The sequence below is a fragment of the Mercurialis annua genome, linkage group LG8 (genome assembly GCF_937616625.2).
Source record: "Mercurialis annua linkage group LG8, ddMerAnnu1.2, whole genome shotgun sequence".
Taxonomy (NCBI): domain Eukaryota; kingdom Viridiplantae; phylum Streptophyta; class Magnoliopsida; order Malpighiales; family Euphorbiaceae; genus Mercurialis; species Mercurialis annua.
Window position 1 is genome coordinate 36,341,329 of NC_065577.1, and position 11,575 is coordinate 36,352,903.

The window sequence follows — 11,575 nt, forward strand, 5'->3', positions numbered from 1 at the left end:
AAAACTTGATACACAAAATCGCAAGTGTACGATGTCGATAAATCAAGTAATATAATGATAAGTAAAAGTCGAACCCACGAGGAATTGAATTTAGTACCAAAATAGTTAATTAAGAATTATTTAAACTAACAAAGATAAGGTTTGTGTGATTTTAATTAAAACTGATAAAAACAGAAAATATAAGAATTAAACAATAACGACAAATAACTAGGAATATTGCTTTCGTATGTATTATCAATGCCTTACAAATCTAACTTATATCAATCAATTTTAATTGAATGCAATGGAGGATAGATCGAAGATACTAGCTCAATATTCCTATATTATTGCTAGCCTATTGGTTATAACCCGTTATCCCGAATCACCCTTACTGTCACGGCTTACAGAACGATAGAAGATAAACGGCAATTTATAAACAACGCATTATCGATTAGTTATCCACATAGACCACATAACGCAAACATGGTGGTCGGACTCATATTTTGTAATTATGCCTTGGTTACCCTTTTCCAATTAAATTGCTTAAGTCCCCTCCTCACAATTTATTCTAAATTCATGCAATTGTTAGCTACTCAATCACAAGCATTACTCTCAATAACGAAGGATTGCATTAACAAAGAAAGATATAAAAATTAGTTTTCAGAATTTAAATCTAGCATCCATACTACTCACAATATTCCAAGTCAAGAAATTTAGCTAGACATAATTGAATTAACTAAGCAATTAATAATAATGAACATAATTAAAACAATAGATTGAAAATAAAATACTTGAATAAAAACCTGGAATAATGCGGAACACAAGTTTTCGAATCAAAGTTTCGAAGATTTAAGTCTTGAAATAAAACTAAGGACTAAAAGAAAATTAACCTAAGACAAATTGTTTGTAGAAAAGAAAATAATGAAAAACTAGATAGAATACATGATCTTGAGATGTCTTTATATAGTGGAAGAGTCCTTGATGTGTTGCAAGAGTTGTAGTTGAAATCGGATCCAAATCCGCGTTGAAAAAGGATTTTCACGTTTTAGGTTCGCAGGTACATCCGGGCCAGTTCCTCAATAGTGCCTGAAGGCACTTTTAAGGAATTGGCCACGAAGGATTCGCAGATTGTAATCCGGGCCAGTTTCTCAATATTGCCTGGAGGCACTTTTGAGGAATTGGATTCGCAGAAAGTAATCCGGGCCAGTTCCTCAATAGTGTCTGGAGGCACTTTTGAGGAACTAGGCACTTTTTCCAGTTTTTCTCCAATCTGCTCCAAATTGATTCGCTTCACTCCATACGCATAAACCTACAAAATAAACACCTTTCCAAGCATAATATCCTCAACATATTCAATAATACTATATCAAATACTTGAAAAAGTCCTATATAAAATATGCGTATCAGACATGTCTGCGAATCGATCAATGGCGTTGCGAATGCCATTACGACGTAATTCATTAACAGTAGCGCATCTACTATCTTCAACAGTACTCCCATTTTTTTCTTATTTTCTCTCTGTTTTAGTTTACTTCTTTTTGGTGCTCTTGAAGAGAAATAGAAGCTTAATTTATAGAAAGTTTAGGGTTGAAATAGGAAATATAGATATTATAATATTGCGTTAAATTAGAGGCTGGCTTAATTATTAGTATTTGGTAAAATATGTGTCCTCGTTTTGCATTTTGGTATTTTTTAATTAGATAGAAAGAGCCATGTTCTTACAACTACAGTTGGCTTAATATACATTTTTATTTATTTTGCAAATCAAAGTGAATGTAATCTTTGATTTTTTGATGATAAATAGCAACAATTATTTTAAGATTTAATCATTCAAACAAATTAAACCATTACCGGTGAAGTCGATTTAACCAAATCTTTGAAATAGCCAATTAGTTTTTGATAAGGATATTTAAGTTTTAGCCATTCAATAACTCTTTTTCGGGAAAAAGTCAACTTTTATAGGGTCAACGCCATAAAAATTCACTAAATTTATAAGTTTTCTCATTTTAATCACGCAGTTTAAATCTTTTCATTTTCATACACAAACTACCATTTTTTTCTCAAATTCTTGCACGATGCTGAGTTGCACTCATTTAATGGTGTAAAATGACCTCCACTTCAGCGAATTACACCAATGGAGCCATGACCCCTCATCACCATGCATGAATTTGACAAAAAGTGTTAGTTCGTGTATGAAAATGATAAAATTTAAGCTGCTTCATTGAAATGAGAAAACTTGTATCCATTTTTTTACATGTTTCAGTTATGACCATTTAAATAATTATATCTTAATTTTGCTTTTATTTTTTAAATAAAAAAAGTATTAAGTTTGGTTAGAGTTAATTTTTTTGATTTTTTTGATATTATTTTGGATAAACAGACCATTAAATTGGATAACTGACTATAATTGAAAGCTAAAAATATGAAATAGGCTGAAATTAATGTTTTGATAAGATTTAGTTAGAATTGATAGCACGGGGAAAACTTTGGTACTTTTAAAGTATAAGGGATTTATTTCTTCTCAATACATCATTATTGATCATGCTAGAGTGGGATTTTAACTTTGAATAATGGGTTATGTGTTAGTGGCTGGCTAAATTATTATTTTGTTCAATATATTTCCTGGTATTGCAGTTTAATACTTTTTAAGGGATGGAGAGGGACATGTTTCCATGTTACATATTAGTTTAACATACGATTTTTTTATCTATTTTGCTTGTTGTTAAATAACATCTACTTTTTTAATCATCATTATTGATCATTTAGAGTGTAGATAGTTGACTTTGAAGGCCTCATTGTATTGGTATAATTTATGTATTTTTTTTATGAATAAAAACTTTATTAAAAGTCATGAGAAGTGGTAAACTCCACTATTTAAAGAGCTTCCGCCATTTAATGTTACGACTCTAAAAAAGGAAAAAACAAGCTAAGAAAGAAAAATATTTTCCAAATTTCTATACAAATCTAATCTGGAGTAAACAAAACAAGGATGTTTATATTTGTAATAAAAAGCTACACTGTGAAAGTATCAAAAAATAACCTCTTTCATATACGAATCCTTATGCTGAAAAATTCTTTTGTTTTGACACTTCCAAATTTTTCAAATAAAGATCATCCAAATCGTAGCCCAAAGCTTTCTACAGTCCCTGTTCTGAATAATTGCTATCCACTGAAAGAAAAATTGCTCAAAGGTAGAAGGTAAAACTCAAGATAAACCCATCGTCTCATTCATAAAAAAAAGCTCATCTTCTCAAAAACCTCCTACCAAATCTTTCTCGCAAATCTGCCGTGTATGAAAATATGGTTTTTAGTCTCAATCCTCCCACAAATTTCACAGCTCAAATTATCAGTCGAGATAATTTTGCGAGATGCAAGAAAAGATAATGTTGGAAAGCTATTTTGCAAAGCCGTCCACATAAAATATTTATCCTTGGAGGCGCCTCCGACTGCCAGAAGCTGCTGTCGAAACCAATATCATCAAACCAGTACCATTTTTAATGAGGGCTCCATATCTTTAGCTGAGAAACCTTTGTTGCTGACTTTCTAAACCAAATTATCTTACTCACTTAGCTCGGTCTGCTCGCCATAACCATGCACAGTAGCAGCAGCATCAGCCTGTTCGTGAAAACTGTTGACGTTGCTGCTTTGCTATTCGTGAAAATCATACAGATAATACCCCGTACGTTTGACGTTGCCGAAGTGAGCAACGCAATTTAAATTAATAGTCAGAGCGACTAGAAAAGGAGTTAGCGAAGGAATTAAGTAATTAAGAACGAGGATAGGTCGATATTGAAATTTAAAGAAGGAATTTCAATATTTGTAATGCCTAAATTAATTAAACGGGACGAAGGAAAAGTTGGAATTAAAAATAAGATTAAGTCCATAAGAAATTGGAAAATAAAATTTTATTGTCCGAAAAATATAATTTAAATAAATTATTGACGGAAATTGGTATTTAAGATAATAATATCGATTACTTGGATATCGATATTTTTCAAATTAAAATAAGGACGGAAAAGTGACGAAAATAGTCGTTTTCGCTCAAATTGGAAAAGTGAGCGTTTTAGCCAAAATTTGACAAAATCGATTAGCGGAATTTAAATAATAAGTGGGCGGAAGAGTATTATTTATTTGGACATAAATAATACGAAAATTTATCGAGATTTAATGATTGAGTGATTTTTGGGCTAAATTGGACGAAAGAAATGTTAGGAATCAAAGCGAATGGAGGTGGCAATCTTAAGGACTAAAGAGAGCACTTTGCCAAGCTTTATAAGCCCATTAGCTTATGAATATTAAGCCTTCAAGAACTGATTTCCAGCAAAGAGAAAGAAGATGAACCCATCATCTTCTTCAAAGTTCTCAAAATTTCTAAGGCTTGGGGTTTATTCGTTTGACATCGGATTCACGTGATTTTCGCGGCGTTGGAACGAGGAGAAGATTGTCTACTGATCTAACCTATCAATTAAAGGTAAGGATGACAATTTTTGGTTAGGTTTTCGGAATTAGGGGCTGTTCTATGTTCATGAATGGGTAATGGATTGTATTACTTGTAGATTCTTCGTTACACATCGGAATTGAGTGATTTTCGCGGCGACGGAAAGAGGGGAGGAAGACCTACTGATATACAGCTTCAATTCAAGGTAAAAATGAAGTTTTTGTCTCTGAAATTGAGGGTTTATAAGCTGTTCGTGGTGAAGTAATGGTTTGATTAAAATCATGATTATTTGATGTGTAAATAATGGTTTTGAATAATTTTTATGGCGTTGGATTGATGAAATAAATATCTATCATCTAAGAGCTGATAATCAAGATAAAAAAATCTCAATATCTAGTTAGGTTTTAATGAACTAAGGGCTGTTTTAAATAACAAGTTGGTGATGATGGTTAATAAGCTAGAATTGATAGTTTATAGCATTAATTATTAATTGGGGGCTGAGTTTGATGTGTTGTGGTGAGATGTGAGAGTTGTGTTTATTGGATAGGCATTGGTGTTCGGTTCCGGAGGTGGAAGACCACCATACCTGCTGGTCTTCCGACCAGCAGGACTCACGCCGTGCTGAACTCAGCACGGCAGTGAGCAGGGCTGTGACAGCCCTGGTGCGACGCACCAGGGCTGATCAATCAGTCCCTCCCCTTGCCAGGAAAGGAGAGGGCACGGTGGTAGGGGAGAGGGCTGAGCCACCCCTTCCCCCGTAGCATGAACTTGTCGACTTTCGTTAAGCGCTATGTTATGAAACTAGGAAACGATTTTGGCGCAAAATAGTTTATAAATCAATGCTTGAACTAAAGAAATGGTTAAATGGAATGGATAGAAAAATGATGTTTAGTTTTAATAAACCATCGAGATATCAAGGTTTAAGGGTTGGAGTTTAGAGATACGTATTTAAAATGTTAAATACATTATCGGTTTAAAGTAAAGTTGTTGAATTGGCAAGATTATGATCAAGTTAGAGAATATAGTAGGAGTAAAATACGCCGACCTAAGTTTGAAATTTAGGACTATAATAGATGGTTTACGTTTATGAATTAAACGCATTTAGTTTGTATTCTTGACAGACGCATCGACGCAGCACGTAATCGTCGGAGTTAGCTTAACGGGGTTCGGCTATCATTTTAATGTCGTGCTTATTGGATGGCGAATTTTGTGAGTATACTTTACTCTCGCGTATTATTACGCTATAAGCATATTATTAAATATTTTATTTATATGTTATAAAAACACATCGCATTATATGATGATTTGTTGTGATTTGAGATTGTATGAACTAAATGGTTATTCTACCGTGAGATACACGGAGTATGAATTATATATTTGGTGTTGGATCAAATTGTAGTATTTTGTTGTTGTTTGTTCTATGTTTAAAATTGGTGTGTGATCCGAAGAAACAAGCTACCTATTGGGCGTCAATAGGCCGTGTGATCACCGGTGTCTATAAGAGTCTAGATACGTGTATATAGAAATGTTTGATATGAGCTCATTAAATGTTGATCATAATTATGATTATGAAATGGAATATGTTTGGGTATCGGAAAGGAGGATTATAATTTTGGTAGATACGAGGTAACTCGGTCGAACTATCTCGGGACCCGTATCTAGTGAGTAACTCGGTTGAACTATCTCGGGACTCACACCTTGGGATAAAGTAGTGGCATAAGTAACTCGGTTGAACTATCTCGGGACTATGCCACGTGGTAACGAGTAACTCGGTTGAACTATCTCGGGACCGTACCACTTGGATCAAAATGATTTGATATGAATACGATACATGTTAGGAAAGGTTAGCAGTTTAAGATTAAGGTTTCTATCGGATCAAATCTTTGTTTGTAATATAATAATATTATGTATGTTTGAATAAATGATTTTCACTTGCGATGTTATTTTGTTTATAATACCGTTAGTAAGGTATATCTCACTCAGCTTAAGCTGACCCCGTGGTTTTTAAACATTTCAGGTACCTAGACTTGGAGTGACTAGAAGTCCATCATTTTTCCGAGAGTCTGTCTTGCCATGTACAGACCGGCTTCCGTGACCGCTGCAGTAGTACATTGTGTGACCAGTCATGACCTAGGATAATATTATAGTTTTGGAAAATGTTTATAACGATGTTAGATTTACGTAGCCAGTGTTTACAAAATAACTATTAATGTTTTCATAATTAAATGCTTCCGTGTTATAACATAATTGCGAAAAATTTATAGTGAATTTCAGGCTTGCTACGGGATTCGGAACTACAATTCCCATTCCCTAGAGCCGGTCGCGGCCCTCGATTTTGGGTCGTGACAAAGTTGGTATCAGAGCAGTTGGTCCAGTTACCACTGCCAGTCTATTAAAAGTGTCTATTTGACCTTAAGTACCTAGGAACTACTGCAGCGTATAGAGTCGAGCCTTATTGACTATATGTGTTTGATTGAATTTGTTTGATGCTATATACTCTCTATGGCCGAGTAGAACACGTGTGTGTGAGATTTCTTAAGTGTTCACGTGAATAGTATAAACTGTGCGTTGCATATTTTATATGGTTAATTGCCTTGTTTTGGTATATGATTGATCGTAATTGTGTTTGATTGATATGGCGCGCATATGATATATAGTATATCATGTAGGCAATGCCTATAGAAATAGATTATGATAAACTGTGTTTATTAGAATTTATCCTATGCATAGTTTATAATATAACAATTGAACGAAAAATACATAAAACACATAAAATACATATATCGTCAAACGTAATTCCTAATATTACGTTTTATCTATCACGAAGGATGGTAAGCGATTAGTAAATAAATATTGTTGTGAAGAATCGATATGTATGCCTAAGGGCTACGAGATACAAGTATGTGGTCGAGAAGATGGATCGTAAAGATAAATGGACATTAGAAGGTATCGAGCGGGATGTTTGATTTGAAGTGTTGGAGAGGAATATTTTTAGTTGTGAAATACTTAGGTAAGGGTTAACGGACGGCGAAACTTCCAATATCAAAATCATAATAAACTCCAATAATGATAATAAAAGCCAATAATGTCGCAGAGTGTGTAATCTGGAGGGACTTACGGTTTTGCAAATGATGCGAAGATCTTATGTTTTTTTTACAGTGCAATTGTGCTCAGACACTGCATATGGCCAATCATAATCACGTTAGCAATGCATACAATTTTTGTACAAAAAAAAAATAGTTTTTCAAAATATAGGTCATGCATCATATTTGTACAACGATGAAAGAAAACGTGATTTTATCGAGCAACTCTTTAGTGATGAGAGATGTCATCACTCTGAGCCACAATTGTACTAGAGTTTTCAAAGTGATTTGAAATCAAATGAAAAATTTGAAATGGCCGGCCAAACCAATCAAAGATGATTGGAAATTTTGTTTTGTTTTGTAAGAGAAATCCGATGTAAAGCCCTGCGACAATAATAAAAATATGAACGTATGTGATAAAATGCACCCCAATAAAAGCATTGAGCCTAAATAATAATAAAACGTTATGGAATCGATCGAGATAAGTAATAAGAGGTGTCGATGAGATACTTATGATTATACTTACAAAATGGTAAGACGGAGAGAAAGTAAGAAGCATAAAATGAAAAGAATAAAACGTAAAGACCCGAAAAGAATGCGGGACACGAGTAGTATTGAGAAGAATTGGATAATACGCGTTTAACGCTTAATACTTGATTAGAGTAAACGTATAAAGGGAGAAAAATGTGGTATTAGAACTCGATTATTACTAATCGAAATTAATGGATGTAAGTAGATGGTATTGTATAGATTGAATTTGGACAATTCAATCAAGGCATGGTTAAATTAAATTTGTTGTCTTTAAACCTTAAGAGTGAGTGAAAAACACGAAATTAAAGGAAGGATAAAAGTGTTGAGATGGTGTCAACTTTGAGGACGTTTTTTTTGAAGTCAAGGAAATCTCGGAAGTAAGTCGAGTCTCAATGAAAGTTGTAGACGAAATAATAAAATATGGGAATGCTGAATTAAATTCAGCTCAAGAAATTTTTAAACGTTTGATTGATCCACTTAATTAGCGGCCTAAAGGACTTGCAAGTGCAATTCCAAAGCTACCTCATGGAAGCAATTTCAGCGCAAGTTTTCGACATCATCAAGGATTATTTTGAACTCGATGTTCAAATGAAAGTTGAAGATGGCATTGAGGACTATAAGACTGCCAACTTTGTTTAACAAACGAGCTACTCGACAAAAGCAATTTTAAGGGTCAAAATTGACAAGAAGAGCAATTTTGGATAAGTTAAAATAACTTAAGACATTAAGTTATTCAATTAAAGTGTTCTAAATTAATCAAATTAAGATTTTTATTAATAAATGAAGGATATTATAAGGACGTTTAAAAGTTGTATCAAGTACGATACGAGAGAAATACGACGTTTGAAGTACTGCGGAGGAGCGACAACTACACATGACAGAAATCACGAAGAAAAACGTATAAGAAGATAGTAGAAAGTTTACCTAAGAAGGTACTTAAAGTATTGGAAAATTCGGGGACGAATTTTTATAAGGGGGGAAGAATGTAATACCCCGTACGTTTGACGTTGCCGAAGTGAGCAACGCAATTTAAATTAATAGTCAGAGCGACTAGAAAAGGAGTTAGCGAAGGAATTAAGTAATTAAGAACGAGGATAGGTCGATATTGAAATTTAAAGAAGGAATTTCAATATTTGTAATGCCTAAATTAATTAAACGGGACGAAGGAAAAGTTGGAATTAAAAATAAGATTAAGTCCATAAGAAATTGGAAAATAAAATTTTATTGTCCGAAAAATATAATTTAAATAAATTATTGACGGAAATTGGTATTTAAGATAATAATATCGATTACTTGGATATCGATATTTTTCAAATTAAAATAAGGACGGAAAAGTGACGAAAATAGTCGTTTTCGCTCAAATTGGAAAAGTGAGCGTTTTAGCCAAAATTTGACAAAATTGATTAGCGGAATTTAAATAATAAGTGGGCGGAAGAGTATTATTTATTTGGACATAAATAATACGAAAATTTATCGAGATTTAACGATTGAGTGATTTTTGGGCTAAATTGGACGAAAGAAATGTTAGGAATCAAAGCGAATGGAGGTGGCAATCTTAAGGACTAAAGAGAGCACTTTGCCAAGCTTTATAAGCCCATTAGCTTATGAATATTAAGCCTTCAAGAACTGATTTCCAGCAAAGAGAAAGAAGATGAACCCATCATCTTCTTCAAAGTTCTCAAAATTTCTAAGGCTTGGGGTTTATTCGTTTGACATCGGATTCACGTGATTTTCGCGGCGTTGGACGAGGAGAAGATTGTCTACTGATCTAACCTATCAATTAAAGGTAAGGATGACAATTTTTGGTTAGGTTTTCGGAATTAGGGGCTGTTCTATGTTCATGAATGGGTAATGGATTGTATTACTTGTAGATTCTTCGTTACACATCGGAATTGAGTGGTTTTCGCGGCGACGGAAAGAGGGGAGGAAGACCTACTGATATACAGCTTCAATTCAAGGTAAAAATTAAGTTTTTGTCTCTGAAATTGAGGGTTTATAATCTGTTCGTGGTGAAGTAATGGTTTGATTAAAATCATGATTATTTGATGTGTAAATAATGGTTTTGAATAATTTTTATGGCGTTGGATTGATGAAATAAATATCTATCATCTAAGGGCTGATAATCAAGATAAAAAAAGCTCAATATCTAGTTAGGTTTTAATGAACTAAGGGCTGTTTTAAATAACAAGTTGGTGATGATGGTTAATAAGCTAGAATTGATAGTTTATAGCATTAATTATTAATTGGGGGCTGAGTTTGATGTGTTGTGGTGAGATGTGAGAGTTGTGTTTATTGGATAGGCATTGGTGTTCGGTTCCGGAGGTGGAAGACCACCATACCTGCTGGTCTTCCGACCAGCAGGACTCACGCCGTGCTGAACTCAGCACGGCAGTGAGCAGGGCTGTGACAGCCCTGGTGCGACGCACCAGGGCTGATCAATCAGTCCCTCCCCTTGCCAGGAAAGGAGAGGGCACGGTGGTAGGGGAGAGGGCTGAGCCACCCCTTCCCCCGTAGCATGAACTTGTCGACTTTCGTTAAGCGCTATGTTATGAAACTAGGAAACGATTTTGGCGCAAAATAGTTTATAAATCAATGCTTGAACTAAAGAAATGGTTAAATGGAATGGATAGAAAAATGATGTTTAGTTTTAATAAACCATCGAGATATCAAGGTTTAAGGGTTGGAGTTTAGAGATACGTATTTAAAATGTTAAATACATTATCGGTTTAAAGTAAAGTTGTTGAGTTGGCAAGATTATGATCAAGTTAGAGAATATAGTAGGAGTAAAATACGCCGACCTAAGTTTGAAATTTAGGACTATAATAGATGGTTTACGTTTATGAATTAAACGCATTTAGTTTGTATTCTTGACAGACGCATCGACGCAGCACGTAATCGTCGGAGTTAGCTTAACGGGGTGTAATACCCCAAAATATTTTAAGATAATTACGTCGTGCCACGTGTCGTGATTTCCGATAAATTAAATTAAGAAGAATTTAATTTAATTATATCGGGAAATTTGAATAAATTTTAATAAGTCAATTAGCGGGATTTGGGGATTTAACTTCAGAAATTAATATAAAATAATTTATAAATCCCGTAAGGAATTTTATTTCGCCAAAGTCCGCGAAATAATTTATAGTATTTATGGTAAAAGTTTCAAGTCAATCGGAGACTGTTTAAAATTTGGACGCGAATAGGTTTTGGACTAAATTGAAACTTTTGAAAAGTTTCAAGGACCAAAGTGCAAGTTAGCCAGATATATATATAAAAACCCTTCAGATGAAGGATCCAGACACTCCATTCCTTTCATTCCTTTCGCTCGTCAGTTCATCGCCGTTTCCGTCGCTCGATTCCGTTTCTCGTCCATTTTCGACGTTTAATAACTCGAATTGATCGTATTCATGAGGCGAATCACGGTAAGCTTGACGTTTTACCGTTTCGTTGATTATATTTTGAGTTATATTGATTCAAAGTTTTAGGCCACGAAACGATTTTATCGTTTATTCGATTATAGGATTGTATTTGGGTGTTTTGAAGTTAG

The 11,575-nt window shown here is 34.0% G+C and overlaps 1 long non-coding RNA gene across 2 annotated transcripts; it reads left to right on the forward strand.

The window, feature by feature from the left end:
* The first annotated feature begins 4,201 nt into the window (after positions 1 to 4,201).
* LOC126661020 (uncharacterized) lies at positions 4,202 to 10,949 on the forward strand. Of its 2 annotated transcripts, none has more exons than XR_008789618.1 (4): positions 4,202 to 4,450; positions 4,536 to 4,622; positions 5,539 to 5,626; positions 10,906 to 10,949. It is a non-coding gene; the product is annotated as an uncharacterized LOC126661020 (long non-coding RNA). The 2 variants fall into 2 exon arrangements; XR_007635486.2 differs by lacking the exon at positions 10,906 to 10,949 and adding an exon at positions 6,435 to 6,933 and having other exon boundaries at positions 4,204 to 4,450.
* Positions 10,950 to 11,575: the final 626 nt, after the last annotated feature.